The following is an 18,241-nucleotide window of genomic DNA, read 5'->3' as shown; positions in this document are numbered from 1 at the left end:
ACTCAAGTGTGCTATTAAAATGTAGGTCTTCAAGAAAATATGTAAACTGTTCTTGTAAACACACACTTAAAAAATTAAATCAATTTTAAAACAAGCTTTTGTTGACTGCACAATGCCTCATACACTGAACATTTGTTTCTAGGGTATTGCCATGTTTCTCTGAGAAAATGCCTTTCTGCTTATGCTGTACATAGCGATTACTAAGGCAAGGGTGTCTAAGCTTACAAATTAAAACAACAGTTTACAACACAAGCCAGAATTACACTTGTTACAACAGCCCCACAAAGTCAGCGTGTGCCTGATGGCCAGCCCTGTGATCTGCAGACTGATGATTCAGGCCTGAGGCGGCTTTGAGTTATTTAGATGAAGCATGAGAAATGTTGGGGTTTTTTTAAGTTATGTCTGTACAGAACCCCTTCACTACATTACAGTAGTAAAATCAGTAATCAAAAAAATGGCCTGTAACATTTAGATTTCTATTATTTTAGAACGAAACATCTGACAAAATATTTTAAGCTGATAAATATAGTAGATTCTTTCTTCAATCTTGCATCTTAGAAATAGTCAAGCGGTTAATTTCTAAACATTTACCAAGAGAATCACTCTGGGATTAGACTTTTGAAGGACATAAATCAGCTGCAAGCTTTCGTTTTTTTTTTTAATTTAATTTCTTAATGTTCAAATGAAAACCTGAATCACAACTGTGCCATAGGAACATTCGTCCAAGGTTCAGAAAGAAAGCAGAGCCACACTTCACAGATTCATGACAACTCAATGATCAGTCTCACTGAATAGCAAGGAAGGACTTTTCAGCTGTGGTTTGCTGTCGAATGGGTTATGAACTTCCAGTTTAAGCAAGACAAGATAATGAAATTTTTAAATACTAAAATAATTGATTAATCCCTTTGTTGATATAGATTCTTCTTCCAGAATTAAAAATATATCCTATTTATCTTATTCCAATGGACAAAAACATGAACTCACTTCAGTAAAAATGTTTGCTTTCTGTTGTGCATACCAAATTCAGCTTTGAAATTCACAGAACAAATTTAATTTCTTCATAAAGTATTTGTAGATTCCCACCCTCAATTTACTAGACTCCTACCCTATTATCTATCCTTCCATCACGGTGTCCCAAACGAATCTCTGTAGGTAACAACAGATGGGTCTCCAGGGCCTGGATCTAGGAAGGCAGTTACTTACATTTTGCACTTGGAGGATTATGTCTCTGCAAAACTATTTTACTAGACCATGCTGTAAAAAGGAAGCCTCTATTTAATTTTTTAAATGCTTTATGTTGATTTTTTTTAAACTGATGACAGTGAGCAGTTGTCCTGTAGGCTGTGCATCCACAACTTTCAGACAAGGTAGTACTAGTGCTGGAAACCGAACAGAGATCACTGAATTTTCTCACTCATGCGGGTGAATTCTGCCTCTGAAAGAGCAGAGTGGGTGTGTGTACATATCAATTCCTCTGGCTAAGCCACTCTCAAAAAGGAAAACCAAACAAAAAACCTGGCAGGAGAACAAAGTTCAGTCTGGAAAAGCTTTTATCACAACAGAAATTCCAGGCGCCTCCAACAAAGCGAGATGGTATTAAATTAGTGCCAAATTATTGAAGGCCTGGCTGCATAGTTCCGAGATTGAATGCTGAGAGAATCTGTGCTATTAGGATTAGATTTAGCAGGGTGGGAGTGAGGAGAGGACAAGTTTCCAGCTGCCAGGACCCAAGCAGAGAAACGGTGCAGATGGGATAGATCTCAGCTGAATAGTAGGGGGCATGCTGAATTGTGATGGATGCATTTACGCCATAGGATGCAGTCCACTTAGCCTGTAACTCTGCAGTGTTTAGAATAGGATGTTCAGTTGTTTAACCTGACTCACTGCCAAGGGAGAAGAAAAATACCTGTTGCAGTGAGTCAGAGGGGTGCCCCCTGGAATGGAATTAACACAGTTTCAAATGGTCTGAACCACCAAAGAATGGTTTCCTCGTCTGCTAAATGGGATCTTAATTTGAACTGCTAAATTTGGTCTCCTAAAAGAGCCCCTCACACAAATGACTGTGGGACCAGCAGGAGCAGTACAGGAATGCAGCTTGGGCCATGGCTCTTCACATCTGCTCACGCCGAGCTTTGACACCCGTGGGAAGCCTTCCCATGCCACCAGTATACTCCTGGCTCTCAGGTGGATGTCTACTCAGTGCCATCTGCAAGGGGATAGGGGGTCTGCATGTGCCGTGCCTAAAGAAAAGGGAGTCATGACAAATCCACTCTAGTACGGGCAAAGGACAGAGAAAAAGGAAAGGCAGAATTAACAAGCACACATTATACATGCTAGAAATAAATGCTTTCTTCCACACAATTTTCTGCTGCTTAGTAAATATTAATTAGGTTTTGCAGTCAGGGGCTCTTTCAGGATTCAAATGAATACATTAGCTATTGACAGCTATGAACAGACTATTTGGAGTTATAAATAAAAATAATTTATTTACTGGCATGATGAAGTCTGGAAACCTTCAATGAAAGACAGCAACTAAGGGACACAGTACTAAAACCAAAGAAGGAGGGAGGTAAGAAGAAATATTACTTAAAAAACCCCTGCTTGTTTTATTTTTCAGAAGTGGGGAACATGCATGATAAAAAATCCAGCATGGATTTGAGGTTAGGGATCGAAGGGAGATAAGGAGCTTAAGCCAGTTGCATTAGCACCAACTGGTGCTGCGCGTATGCTCCTGTGGCATCTGACGTAGCTGAGCTTGTGTAACTGCATGGTAAACCCAGCTACCAGCAAGCAAAAGGAAAGCAATCAATTTTTCAGCTGGGCACACCACAAACTCTGGCTTTCCAGTTTGTCCTATAGGTTAAGTAAAACTAATGAGAGCTCATCAGTGCCTTGATTAGATACAAGGCCAAGCATCATCCTTCTCCTGGCAGAACTAACCTTTCTACCAAGGAAGTGGTCCTGCCTCAGCTTACCTAAGTGGGTTGCTTTTATTTGCAACTGAATTAAAATCAGTACAACCACCACTGTGAAGTGTCCTTTTGCTAGCAAAATCCTTAACAATAAATTTCTCAGAATAGGAGTTCTGCTTGAGTAACGTTTATAGGAGCGGGCTCTGGATTTCTCTGCTGACTGTGCTAACAAGAGTGTCAGCTGTGATTTTGGATCTTGTGATATGGATTAGATCCAAGCTGAGTTTGATTTTTTTCCAAGTCAATTATGAATTATCTGAGAACCAAAGCAGCCAAATGAAATTACTCTGAAGTTGAAAAAGAAATTAAATTTCTTGTATATTTAAGAAAGAAGAGAATCTTGCTATTTTTAAGAGGTAGGAAGCAAATTTATTTTGTGGTTCTGGTTGTTCATAATAAAATGGTCAGATATTATGGTGAAGAAGGATCAGTTAGTGAGAAATGGAAGCAGAGAGGAAGAAAAGAAGCAGCTGAAACCTCTTATGCGCCAGTTATTGTGTAGCATTTCAAACCATGTACTACAAGCACGTTTCCTTATGCAAAAAAACCCTCAACAAACCTGCACTACTCCAAAAATGATGTCTTGGGGCCTTGAGGTAAGAAAGAGATGAGTAGTTTGGGTTTACCATAGAAGCATAAAGGAACTTCAAAGTCTTTCCCATCTCTAATTTATTCTGTGGCATTCTGCTTTCCTACCTCAGGTTTTACTGTCAGTACAACTGGAATGAATCGTGTGTCAGGCTTAATGTTAACAAATTTGAAGCACATGCATTTCTGGCTAAAATAATTTTAATCTCACCTAGCTACATCAGTAGAATGAGATGAAACAACAACAGATATGCCTTCATCCTATCCATAGCACAACTTTCATTGTCTGCAGCTATGCCACTGCAAAGCAGGTGAAATATGCTGCAGTGCTTTCTATTCTGAACATGAGCTAAGTGATTGAAAACTGTGTTGAGGGATTAGTAGATGAATTCTTTCATGTCACCAATTTTTTTACATCCAAAAAGATAAAGACCCAGTTGTAGAAAGAGCGAAGCATAACTGATGATCCATCCCACCTGAAGGTAGTGATAAAGGGCCCTTTGACTTTAGTGGAGTAAAATTCTTACCATAGATGTTTTCAATCAATTTGGTTTCATTTTGTTCTTTCAATGAAAAGAAAAGTATGAGGGAAACAAACAAATTTTATTCCATCTGCAGTTTCATTTATGAATCCATTGTATCTACTGTATCTTCATTTTATTTCCTTCGTATGATACATACAGGCAAAGTTTTATTGATGTCCTTCTTATCATTCTCTCTGTATTTTTCTGGGAATAGATCTGCTTCTAAATCAGGCAGATATTGCAACTGTCATCAAATATGTAATGATTTTTCCAATCCTTGTGTCTTGAAAGAATTCTGAAAAAAGACTTATGTGCCCATTAGTACAGTATAGTTTGCTCAGTGGCAAAGGTAAAGTTTAAATAATGCAATTGTTGCAGAATATCGAGAGATTTTTAAAGCTGTAATTTGTCACAGGTTGAAATACAAAAATTTTCTTGTATAAAGCTGTATTTATTATAATTTCCCCCACTCCCTCACATATTGGGCTACGATACACATTTTTCCCCTCCTTTGTTATGCACAAAGTGTCATCAGAGTTTATTACTATTTAAATTTTGGTTTTATCATCAAGAAAATATTACTCTATTTCACTTCTGGCCTTCATATAACCACAAGCATAGGAAGTTCCAGCTGAACATGAGGAAGAACTTCTTCACTCTGAGGGTGACGGAGCCCTGGAACAGGCTGCCCAGAGAGATTGTGGATTCTCCTTCTCTGGAGATATTCAAAACCCACCTGGATGAGTGGGTTCAAAACCCACCTGGACAAGGTCCTCTACAACCTACTGTAGGTGACCCTGCTTCGGCAGGAGGGTTGGACTAGATGATCCACAGAGGTCCCTTCCAACCCCTACCATTCTGTGATTCTGTGTGAGTTCCTGTGCAGCCTGCTGTAGGTGACCCTGCTTTGGCAGGGGGGTTGGACTAGATGATCCACAGAGGTCCCTTCCAACCCCTACCATTTTGTGATTCTGTGATTCTGTGATCTTTTCTTCTCATCAGACTTACCCATTCTTAATGGGAAAATTTCCTAATATTAAAATAAAGGGATTTTTAGTTACTGAACAGTTTAAGTCACATGAAACGGGTAGAAAATACAGTTCAAGAGGGCTGCATTAAACTAAATCACCCTTGTCTACAGTATGCTTCCTACTAATAGCTACTCAGTTACAAACTCATTCTGTGCATTAAAGAAGAACTAACTATACCAGTAATATCCAGGTAAAGTTGGCAAGATTATGGCAGTGATCATGGTATTAGACGAGAGGGAGGCAGACCAGCTGTACAGACCATCAGTACAGCAGCACTCATTTATGTGCAGATACCAACTTTCTCTTCAGCATAGCATGTTGTAGAGAAAAGCTAGTTTTTGCAGCCCAAACCCCAACCTATTCCATAACTGAAAGGGATTTTAAGTCTTAGTCATGTAAGAAACTCCTTTGATTTCCCTGGAAAATAAAAAGTTTAAGAATAAAAAATTCTTTCATTTCAGAATGCAGGAAATTTTGCCTATTCCAAAAAGATTTGAAATCTATATGAGGTGAGATAAAATTCTTGAAATTTGTGGATTATTTCTATTTTAAGGGAGGCAAGAGATTCTATAAATAAAGATGGACTCCTGTTGGGATAAACTTTTTTATTTTGCCTGTAACATCATCAGTTCATAGTCTCTTTCTCAGTGAGAGCTTCTGAGAGACAGTAAAACAAGGCATGAAGTCTCTTACATGCCTGTTCTGTTTGGGGGTAATGAACTTCGCAGCATAACTTGTAAGTTTTTCTTAAGTCCCTCTGTCCCAGTAATGTGATAACTATTTAATAGAAGCTGAGAATACCCTATATAGGCTTGTGCTGTTTACTCCTCATCCTGCTGAGATTCTTTGGTAATGATTTTTGAACTTGTTCAGTGAACAAGTTTTTGACACAGGCTGTACGTCACTTTGCACATGCTCTCCTCTTCCAAATTGAAAGGCAGATGATAGCCACACCTAGAAGCAGCAACCAAAGGCAATGCCCAGCAACCTTGTCTATGATTTATGGAGGATGAGGTAAGCGATGTGCTGACTCAGAAAAGACCTCACTGCAATAATTGTTTGGCTCCTAAACAGAGACTTAGAATGTCTGCACAAACACCAACTTGTCATTGCTGAGCTAGAGGAACTCAGAAGACATATTGAGGACTCAGTAGCTGTTGTTTCTTGCCCTGTGGGCTGCACACAAGAAATTCTGGAGAGACAGCTCGGACACATGTGTCTTGCTGCCTGTGAGTCTGTTGATTTGCAAAGATGAGCAAGTGCAACCCATGAGAGAATATCACTTCTGCTTCCATAAGTTCTCATCCTGAGCCTTGTTACATTAATCTTCTACTTTGGCACTAGCTATTGCGGCAAGGGGGGGCTCAGTTACTCCGTTCTCTGAGGCATCTACAACTGTTTTGAAACAAGACTGTTGAGACAATCATGAATTTAATCTAGGCAAACTGTCCATGGAGAGGTCATCATGAGGAGGTCTTGCTTCAAACCCAAGGAATTGCTTTGGAACAATTTTGTATCTTTGTCTTGATTTTTGTTTTTGGAACTGAATAGGGTGGGGTTTTTTTACTTCAGCTTTAGAAAACCAACCCTCAAGCAGACAAGTACTAAGCAAATGAATGTGGAGGGTTAAAACTCTGCAAAGTTAGAAGCAACTGTAACAGTTATTTAGCTTCATTAATGCTTTGTTAATGACTACTCTCACTACTGGGCAATGACAGATACTTGTTAGTTCATTTGTGTGAGAACTCTGTGTCTTTAAACTTGATTCCAAAATTTTCTTGAAAGCTGCCACTCATATTTTTAGGCAGCACGGTGCTAAACAAGAGCCTGTGCAGGATAACCTTTATAACTGACTAGACCGTACACATTCACTGAGTGAACACCAATTTGAATATGCCAAGTATACCTTTGCTTAGATCAAAGTCAGTATCAAAGTTAATAACAGCATGTTCTTCCTAATTAAAAAGCTTTTGTTTCAATTTAGCCTCCTAAAATGTGTGGGAAATAGGTTCAGATCAGGATTGTGGTGTTCTGCAACTGAAAACTTCCCTGGATAATGTAAGTCACATTTAATCAATGAACTAAAAAGACAAAATTAACTGGTAAGATATAATGCCATGCATACAGTATGCATACCTTTCTAAAAATGTATATGGTATAAGAATCAGCACCTCCATACCTTGAACAAAACTATTGATGCTGTTTCTAATTCGTTATCATTAAACAGTCAGTAACCTACAGAGCATGAAAATGAGTGCTATCAAAGACATCTGTAAATGCACTTCAAATGCCGATAACGCCATATGTAGAGGTTCTTGTTCACCACAAAGTGCAGTTTATGCGGGCTATGATCCATGGAAATTCTTTTTCTCAGCAGCTGTGACAGTCTAGTTTGAACCAGCAACCAAAAGATCCATTTCACTGACCACAAAGAAAATCTTTTCCAAAGATGGAGTACAGGTTGATTTGCATTCCTTCTAGCTGTGCATAATTTTTTTAGTGATGTCTTTTAGAAATCAGTACTGAAATACGACTTCGATGGAATAGCCAAGAAAGTTGTAAAAGACTGTCTTGAAATAAACATTCTGGAATGTAGGTAGTTTCTTCTGAATAACCAAAGGTTTGCACTGTCTCTGCCTCACTGCATTTGCCTATTAGGGCACGAATCTCTAGAGGTTCAAAGTGCTCCTGAAACATCTCAAAGGCACGGACTAGCCGTAGCACAAACAAGGATGGATGAGGGAGGAAAGGAAAGAGAAAGGAAAGCACGGAGGAAGAAAGGAGGGACTGATGGATGGATGGATGGATGGATGGATGGATGGATGAACAGATGGAAGGATGGAAGGATGGATGGATGGATGGATGGATGGGTGCTTTGTCATAATCTACCAGGAAAGAACAAAACACATCTTAATTCTACCATTTGCTCTTAGACTTTTCAATGGTCTTTCCTACCCAGTGCGCACTTTTTTCCAAACATGGTCAATCCTTTTTGCTTCATTGTTTCCCCCTGTAAGCATATACACTTGTCCAAAGAAAGGTAGCACAAGGGACCTAGAGAATATCTACATCTCTTGTTGCAGGGGTTACTGTCTGAAGCCCTATATCCAAATCAAAGATTTACTTTCCCTCCCTGTCAGACAGTCTTGATTACCGAGTTAGATAAATTGATTCATGAGGAAAGGTTAAGGGGCTAAATACAAATAGCTTGGCTGCACGATGACTAAGACAGATGGGAACATCATAATAGGCTGCAGAGTACTATTGCACTGAGAAGGAAGGGCCTCTGGGGAAAGGCATAAAACACAATCTGGCTCATTTTGAGTCTTCCAGTTGTCACCAGAACCATTATGGTGAAAATGGAAGCAGGTGGCTGCTTTACATGCTGTTTTGAATTTAAACAAGTCTCAGCAGAAGCACTTTGTCAGTTATGGGTTATCATAAGAGTGCAATATTTGCCCTGCTCCTTTAGATCAAAGCTCTATAGCTGCAAATCCTTCCTCCTTCAATGCTGTGAAGCAGATGCTGTGGAGCTGGGCAAATGTGCAGTGTCCCTTCCCTTGGTCTCTCCCAGTTCCCAGAAGATTTTGGTGTAGGATTTTCCTGAGGTTTTACTAAGACCATTATGTTTAACACCTATAAGTTAAAATAGCCCTCCATCATTCATCTACTTTTAAGCCCATTGAAAAATGGACATTGGGAGTTATTTTCCCAGTTTAGTTATGCATGGAGTGCAACTGTTGTCTAATCAGTACACTGTCTGTTCTTGCCTGTTGTGTTGAAAGATCTAGTAGTTGTCTTTCCAGTTGTACAGGCAGTGAACTGAAGCTTTATTTCACTTGTCACTTTTCCAAGCTGAATAGTCATTGTCTATGTGGTTTCTTCTCTTAGACTTCCCCCTAACCAGCCATTCCATGCCTCTCATTATCTTTGTTGTCATTCTTTGTCCCCTTTTTCAAGTTAACTACATATTTTTAAGAGTTTTTAGGCAGGATGCACTCAGTACCCGAGATGTGAGTCTATCATGAGCTGTGATCCTTTTGTCTGTGGATTTTTTGACCACTGCTGAGCAAAGTTGACCTGTTCATAGTGTTATACTGTCACCTAGGATCTCTTTCCTACATAGTGCTAGTAAATCATACTATGTTTGTATCGGTGTGGTTGTTTTGTCCCAGGTCTCTTACTTCGAGCACCGGATTTTGAAAAAAGGCTATCCTCTGTAACAGTCTAATGTCTGTACATGTGGAGCAGGCAGAGATAACTCTTTTACTTGTCTCCCACCAAGTATCAGGGAAAAGGTTTTTCTTTCCTCCTCCAAAGTTAATGTTACACGGAGATGGGGGGTTTCAGAAGGCTAATTCCTGCCTTTGTCCAAGAGCCAAAGCCATGGGATTGCTGGAAGGGCAAGAATTCCTGTTTTCTATATTCCTTCTCTGTCTGAAACAGCTTGCTGCATTCAGGAGCAGTTATAATGTGATAAAGAGGAAAAGAAGAGTGCAGGATTTACAGGGGTGGAAGAGAGGGAGAGAAGTAGTAGTTTTACACAGAGGAAGATGGCAGCAGGGACAAGACAAAACAGTTCACTCCAGCAATGCTTTTGGTAAAATACCTATGGGTTATTTTAGACCATGTAGAATACACACAGCATTGATAGGGTTAGAAGCTATTCAGCACAGATATAAAAGCAAAAGTTCAATTAAATCCATGTACAACTTTCCTGAGTTTGCTAAGAGCTTTGTCAGTAAGTGCCCAGACCTTTCTTTTGTAATGGATATATCTTTAACCTATGGAGTGGCAAATACGATTTCTAAAATCTCTCTAATAAAGCCTCTCTGAAACTGAAAGGACTCCGAGTTTCATTTATACCAAAACCTTCCTAAACAAGCAGAACCTGTAGAAGAATATGTTCTCTCTAAAAATAAACCTTTTTTTGTTCAAAGATATTGGCAAGATTAGAAGGATACAGGAATCTGAGAAAAAGTGCATTAGTATACATACATAGTTTGTGCTATTCAGTAGCATTTAAAAACTGATGTTCAAGAAATTAACATATTAATGCTAATGTCTCAAACTATAATTTAACTGAAGCTTTATAGCTGAGACACAATAAAGAGAAGAAAATGTCAAGAACTCACTGTTCTTTAGGAAATGCAAAAGGGGGATGCAACTTGAACGTGTCACAGTGCTCATTTGCCTTTATAATCTTCCAGAAAAAAACTCAAAACACCTGTATTTTGATCCTTATGTATGTAAAAGAACATCTCCCATTGTCATCGTTCTGATCTGCAAAACCATAGCTGTGTGAGAAAGGTTTCCCTAAGTACAAACAAACCACTGCCTAGCACAATAATATGTAAAATCGCTCAGGAAAAGCACATTTCAAATGAAATCCTAAATATAAATTATGATTTTCAACAAAATCATGACACCTATATAAACAACCACACAGACAAAATAATGCCCTTACATTGATAGCATTACAACGGACACTACGTGTAATATTTTCAAATTGGTAATTTTGTGAAAAATACTTTTCCTAATAGAAATGTACCTTAGCATTCATGAAAAACATTACAAATGTGGATTTTGCCTAAATATTTTGGCTTCCATTTTTTAATGAAAAAACCCCCAGTGTAAACCAGACATTTATAACGTAAAAATATATCAACCTACCAAGCATTTAGTTGCGTAGTATTGGCTACAACTTCTAACAAACTGCTTTCTCTAACTGTCTGTTTTTTCCATAAGATGTCATTGGATTCAGACAAAGAGATCCACTGTAAACTGATATGCTCTTAAATTCTGTACTTTCTTCCACTGTCTGGCCTAGTGGGGAAAAAGACAAGTGTAGTATCAATTCCACCATTTCCAGATTTATTCTTTGTTTCAGAAGGAATTTATTTCTACCAACCTGGATGTCTTCAGTATTACGATTTTGATTTGGAACGCTGAACGAGCATGAATCTTTTTCTAGATTAAAAAAATGATTCATGAGCTATTTTGCTCTTTTGGTCTGCGGGAAAAATTCCAAGCCCTCCTGGCTCATACAGAGCATTGTGAAGAAAGAGAGTTCAAATACTGCATGTAAATTCTTTCCTTTTGTACCATATTATTTTAGGCATTCCTAATTTTCAGGATTTGTGGACTTCATGATAAAAGAAAAAGGCTAAATATTAATTTGTAACTTCCATTTTAAAATCACTTGTATTTTTACACAACGTTTCAGAAGGAAGAACAGTGCAGGAGCCTTCTAATTACTGTCTTTCTTGTTACTGAAACTACAAGACATGATGAAATGAAAGTGATATTGGGATACATTTGTGTATGCCATATCCATGCATGGCTTAACTTTTAAACTTGTCTGTTACGTTTTCAGTTCTTGCTAATTCTTTTCTGTATGATGGAATAGCAGCCAATAAATGAGGTAGAATGAATCAATTTTTTGTGTATTTACAATAATTTTTCTATTTAATTTTTGCTCTAGACTAAATCATGTGCTGTACTACTTCTTTTCTTGTGCATCAGGTTTACTCTACTCATCTTTACAGCCAGTCCCTTAAAAGTGTAATGTATTTGTCATCCCTTATTTGTATTGACAATGTCTAAAACTGCTTCCGCTAACCCCACAATTACAGCTGACATAACTTGTTTTTATATTTACCTACAAGTATCTTATGCTGCCCTTTTTCTTGAATGGATACAATTTTTGGGAATTTAGAATGTATTAGGATTTTTAAAAATTATTTTTCCAGGTCTGTCTGCAAAGCATCTTCATTGTTCTTTTTCAGGCTCTCCTTTGCAAGGGGTGACTACCAAAGCCTACAAAAATGGTTAAGCCACTGTTAGTCTGAGGGCCCTGCTTCTTCCGTTGACCTTTGCATTGAAATGTTGAACGTCTTTGAGAAGCTCAGAACTTCAGCCTGACTGACAATCACAAACAAAGATCAGCGTCAGAGCAAAGTGACTTTCCTTATGAATGAAGCACAAAATTGCAGTCAGAGCAAATGCTGGATCAGACTGAAAGAGCAAAGGGGAAGTACCTCAGAGCACTGCTTTCAAAGCCATGCTGATGGATGTGTTAAGTTTTCAGTGAAATCTGGGGGATTCAAAACAGGACATGCTGCTGGCATAGCGACCTGTAGGCTGGCCGAGCCGAATCACCCTTGAGCTCGGGGGGTCTCCTCTAATAACTTGCAGGACTAACAAGTACTAGCTGTGACAAAAAGCATGTGTCTGTAATAGAAGACGCTTATTCTTTCTAGGACCTTCTCATGCTTAAAGACTAGCACTTAAAGACTGAGCACTGTTTTCAGGGTCCAGCTTTACCCCAAGCAAGGCGAGGCACATCCACTTTGGCTTAACGTGTGCTATTTTGGCTGCAGCATCAGGGAAGAGGAATTTTGCTGCCATAAGAGCAGCTCAATCAGCTCCCCTTTTCTGGCATACAGAGAGGCAAATTTTCCTGAGTAAAGAGGACGTACTCGTCCATATTTAAATGCACCTTATTTTTTTCTGAGGTGATGAAAGAAGCACTTGCTGGGAACAAAAATTATTACTGTTCACAATTCCTAAAAGAATCAATAAGGATTTGGATTTTAGAATATTTTTGTCTGGACTCTCCTGAGGCAGTGTGCAATATTCATAACCTGGAGTGAAAGATCCTGACAGCTATTTTGAGAACTGGCTGAATGGCAGAACTCAGAGGGTTGTCATCAGCGGCGCTGAGTCTAGTTGGAGGCTGGTAACAAGTGGTGTCCCCCAGGGGTCAGTACTGGGCCCAGTCTTGTTTAACTTCTTCATCAACAACCTGGATGAAGAGTTAGAATGTACCCTCAGCAAGTTTGCTGATGACACCAAACTGGGAGGTGTGGTAGATACACCAGAAGGCTGTGCTGCCATTCAGCGTGACCTGGATAGGCTGGAAAGCTGGACAGAGAGGAACCTGATGAGGTTCAACAAGGGCAAATGCAGGGTCCTGCACCTGGGGAGGAACAACCTCATGCACCAGTACAGGCTTGGGGTGGACCTGCTGGAGAGCAGCTCTGCAGAGAGGGACCTGGGCGTCCTGGTGGATGACAGGTTAACCATGAGCCAGCAGTGTGCCCTGGCTGCCAAGAAAGCCAATTGGATCCTGGGGTGCATCAAGAAGAGTATGGCCAGGAGGACGAGGGAGGTTCTCCTTCCCCTCTACACTGCCCTGGTGAGGCCTCATCTAGAGTACTGTGTCCAGTTCTGGGCTCCCCAGTTCAAGAAGGATGAAGAGCTACTGGAGAGAGTCCAGCGGAGGGCTACGAGGATGATGAGGGGACTGGAACATCTGCCCTACGAGGAGAGGTTGAGGGAACTGGGCTTGTTCAGCCTGAAGAAGAGAAGGCTGCGAGGGGACCTTATAAATGCTTACAAACATCTGAAGGGTGGGTGTCAGGAGGATGGGGCCAAGCTCTTTTCAGTGGTGCCCAGCGACAGGACAAGGGGCAACGGGCACAAACAGAAGCACAGGAAGTTCCGTCTGAACATGAGGAAGAACTTCTTCCCTCTGAGGGTGACGGAGCACTGGAACAGGCTGCCCAGGGAGGCTGTGGAGTCTCCTTCCCTGGAGATATTCAAGACCCGCCTGGACAAAGGTCCTGTGCAGCCTGCTGTAGGTGACCCTGCTTCGGCAGGAGGGTTGGACTAGGTGACCCACAGAGGTCCCTTCCATCCCCTACTATTCTGTGTGATTCTGTGTGATAGCTGTGGAAGACAAAGGACACAAAGTGAATGTGGATGGATGTGCAGTGGTAAGGTTCAGAGTCTGAGCCTGCTGCTCTTGGGGGAGCTGACGAATGAATACGTCTATAGTCAGTATGATTTCAGAGTCAGTGGCCTCTTTCCACTGACTTTGATGGAAATCCAAGTCAATCTTTGGGACGAATACCATGGAAAAAGATGTTTCAGTTTAGACTTCATATTGTACTTACATGCACAATGACTATCACACGGAGTAACGTGAAAACCCTGGGAAAGGTGAGACCTTGTGGACAGGGGATTAATGTCACCAAATGCTAGCTAACCTAAAAGGTCAGTATGTGGCCTAAGCTCATTATCTGGGCTCCTTCTTAACAGCAAAAAAGGCAGCGAGAGAAAGAACATTCTCCAAAAGGTGATCTATCCTACAAACCTTAGACATCCATCGCAGGACAGGGTGGGTGAATTGCCCCAGAGGTACCTTTCTCTTTTTTTCAGCGATTACACTGCTATTCTAGGCAAGTCATTTAATTTCTGATTGGCTAAAGTTAAATAAATTGAACCCTGTGCTCTCTGTCTAAACAGCAGAACATATTTTGTGGTGTTTCCTAGTTATGCATGCATAATAACTTCTTGTACTCTGAATTTTGGTTATATTATTGCTCACACTATACTTAAAAACTATTCTTCCACTTTGTCAATTATTTGAATTAAAATGATAGAGAATAAAATAATGATATTGATTGGTAACTATATTTATCTTCTTAGCTTGCTTATGTAGTATGTTTTCATGCAGATCAAAGCTTAACTGGAAGCATGAAATATTGTGATGTGTGGAATCAAGCAAATTATGCTTGCGGGTGTCAAAAGATACAGAAGGTTTATTTATAAAGGTAAAAAAAACATTGCTCTTTCTAAGGAGCACATTTTTATTTCCTGCCATCTTCTCCAATAATTGCAAAGACTCTGGAAGTCTTCAGGCATTTTACAAGCAATATAAAGGGTACAAAGCATTACAGCAATAGGATTCCAAATTTTTTTTTGTCTTTTCTCAGCAAAGCCCATCTGTTTCTTTTTTAACTAGGTGTGATCCTCCCTTAGGCTGACTGTGTTGTACTGAGTGGGTTTTGCCATTAACCACAATAGGACAAAATTCTAGAGAATCAGCAAAAGCAGCCCATATGTAGAAGGGGGTCTTGTGGCAGGCAGCCCAATGTGGGATGCAACCCTATGAAATCAAATTTACTTTCCCTTGTCATGTACTGGCACATCAAGTCAGGTAAAGAGGCAAGTGATGCATACCTGGATCAAGTAGTGGGAGAGAAGAAAACATACTGTAAAGCTGGTTGCTGGATGATGCCATGGTTAGGAAAGATGATGAACAACTGGTAAGGCAAAAGAACAAAGAAACAAAAAGCAAAGGCCGGTGCAGACTGTGCAAGGCCTGCTTAAACTTCTGTGGTTTTTATGCTTTCTAAAAAGTCAAGCTGTAAGCCAGCAGTCTCCATAGAGTGGGTACTGGTGGAGTGAACAAGCTGTGGTTAGAGTCCAACAAACTAGTACTGGCAGTTTGGCTGGGGTTTCCATCTCTCAGAAGGCCAGAGGGGAAGTGTCTGTCCTGAGAGCCCACAAGCAGGAGCACTGGTTGGTCTGTACTAACGTGTGGAGGCCTGGGCTAACTGTGTATCTGGATGTAAACTGAAAGAAGGTAAATTTAGGTACAAGAAAGAAATTCTTTACTATGAGGGTGGTGAGACACTGAAACAGGTTGCCCAGAGAAGCTGTGGCTGCCCCCTCCCTGGAAGTGTTCAAGGCCAGGTTGGATGGGGCTTTTCAGTAACCTGTTCTAGTGGAAGGTGTCCCTGCCCCATGGCAGGAGGATTGGAACTAGATAATCTATAAAGTCCCTTTGAACTCAGACCATTCAATAATTCTGTCTTGTCAGCTTGCATCATACAATTTTTGAGGTATTTTAAAACTTAAGAACTTAATTCAGCAACTGGTACTTCACAAAACATCTCTCAAGACTTCAGTAGTGCCATAGGCATGTTACAGATTTGGAGAGGGAGGTGGTGAGGTAGAAGCTACATCTGAACCGAAAGCATCTATGCTCCATAGAAGACTATGGAGTCCTGGACTTTCAAACTTCCAGTTTGAGGGCTGTGACTACCGCATGCGATTGTCTCCAGTCTTGTGCTCAGCTCTCTCAGACATGACTTCTTGTAAGCATCCAACTGATCCAAGAATGCCAGCTCTGTTGGCTTTAAAGTGCCTGGAGTACTTGGCTATATCTTCTCCTTGACAGTGGAAAGACTGGGGAGAGAAGGAGCAGCACTGGTGCCTCTGCAAGTATTGAATTTTCTCTTTGAAATAGTAGCTATGACTCTCAGAGGGGTATAGTGATTACATTCTTGGAATGTGTAAGTAATAAAATAATCCCTGTGATCAGTTAAAAAATGTATAAAAAAGCACTTGGCTTCAGGAAAGTTAATGTTCATGTTTCATTTCCTCTAGAGACAAATATCAATTCAGATGAGCAGGAGAAGACAGAAAAGAATGAACCAGGTTACTGTAGGAGCATGGGGTCATCATCATGTAATTGTAGACATTGTCGCAAAAGCTGGAATATTGAATCTCATTGGGTGGAGAGATGGATGCAGACCAAAGGCAACCTAGAGGGAAATGAGATTGAAATAATGAAAGTTTGCTCTCTCAGTGGTATGTAAAAAATGTCTCCAATTTTGTGCTCACTAAAATAGTGTCTCTGGGCAATATGAGAATAATCATAGGCAGAAATTACACTTCCCTCCTAGAATCACATGAATAAGAATAAAAACCGTGTCTGAGAGAACATGATCTGTAGATTTCAGCAAGCTGTCTCACTCTTAATGACATTTGAGTATCTTCTGAGATTTCCAGACATCATAAAATTTTGGTCTGGGTTAGAGGATGTCTTTATTTCCTTGAATCCTGTAGAGCTGCTGATTACTGTCTGCTTTTCTTCCCTGTTCATATTTGATTTTGTGGAGGTTCTGTATTGGAGTTCAGACAATATATTTCACTACATCTCTTCTGATAGAGCTATGAGATACACTTTCAGTGAAAGATTAAACTAAAGTTTACCCAGGTGAAACAGCCCCTGAGAATTATCCCTTCGATTTTCAAGACAAGACTGGAACAGTGAATGTTGGGTTTGTCTTTAGGAAAGAGAACTTGTGGGAAGTAATACTATCCTAAGGCCAAATATCACAGAGTAAGTGATGCTGGAAGAGGCCTCTGCATATCATCTACTCCAAGCCCTCAGCTCAGATCTGGGCTAGATAGACCACATTGCTCAGGGCCATGTCCACCTAGCTGGGTTTGGATTACCTCCAAGGATGGAGACTCCACAACCTCTCTGGACAATCAGTGCCTGTATTTGATTACCCTCAGTGTAAAAAAGCTTTTTCTTATGTTTAAATGGAATTTCCTCTGTTTCAATTTGTGCTCATTTCCCCTTGTCATCTCCTGACAAGAGGGTGCACTCTGTCCCATCATCCAGACGACACCAATTTGGGTGGGAGTGTCGATGTGCTTGCGGGTAGAAATGGTCTATAGAGGGATCGATGGGCTGAGGCCAGTTGTATGAGGTTCTACATGGCCAAGTGCCAGCTCCTGCACTTTGGTCACAACAACCCCATGCAATGCTACAGGCTTGAAGAAGAGTGGCTGGAAAGCTGCCCAGCAGAAAAGGGCCTGGGGATGTTGGTCGACAGGCAGCTGAACATGAGGAAGCAGTGTGCCCAGGTGGCCAAGAAGGCCAACGGCATCCTGGCTTGTACCAGGAATAGGTGACCAGCAGGAGTAGGGAAGTGATCGTGCCCCTGTACTCGGCACTGGTGAGGCCGTACCTTGAATACTGTGTTCAGTTTTGGACCCCTCACTACAAGAAGGACATTGAGGTGCTGGAGCATGTCCAAAGACAGGCAACAAAGCTTTTGAAGGCCATAGAGCACAAGTCTTATGAGAAGCGGCTGAGGGAAGTGGAGTTTTTTAGCTAGGAGAAAAGGAGGCTCAGAGGAGACCTTATCGCCCTCTACAACTACGTGAAATGAGGTTGTAACCAGGTGGGTGTCAGTCTCTTCTCTCAAGTAACAAGTGATAGAACAAGAGGCAATGGCCTCAAGTCGCGCCAGGGGAGGTTTAGACTGGTTATTAGGAAAAATTTTCACTGAAAGGGTTATCAAGAATTGGAACAGGCTGCCCAGGGAAGTGGTTGAGTCACCATCCCTGGAGGTATTTAAAAGATGTGTAGATGTGGCACTTAAGGAAATGGTTTGGTGGTGGACTTGACAGTGCTAGGTTAATGGTTGGACTTGATGATCTTAAAGGTCTTTTTCCAACCTAAACTATTGTATGA

Source organism: Opisthocomus hoazin, chromosome 2, assembly GCF_030867145.1.
Source record: "Opisthocomus hoazin isolate bOpiHoa1 chromosome 2, bOpiHoa1.hap1, whole genome shotgun sequence".
Lineage (NCBI taxonomy): Eukaryota > Metazoa > Chordata > Aves > Opisthocomiformes > Opisthocomidae > Opisthocomus > Opisthocomus hoazin.
The sequence above is the reverse complement of the archived record's forward strand: the minus strand, read 5'-3'. Positions refer to the sequence as shown.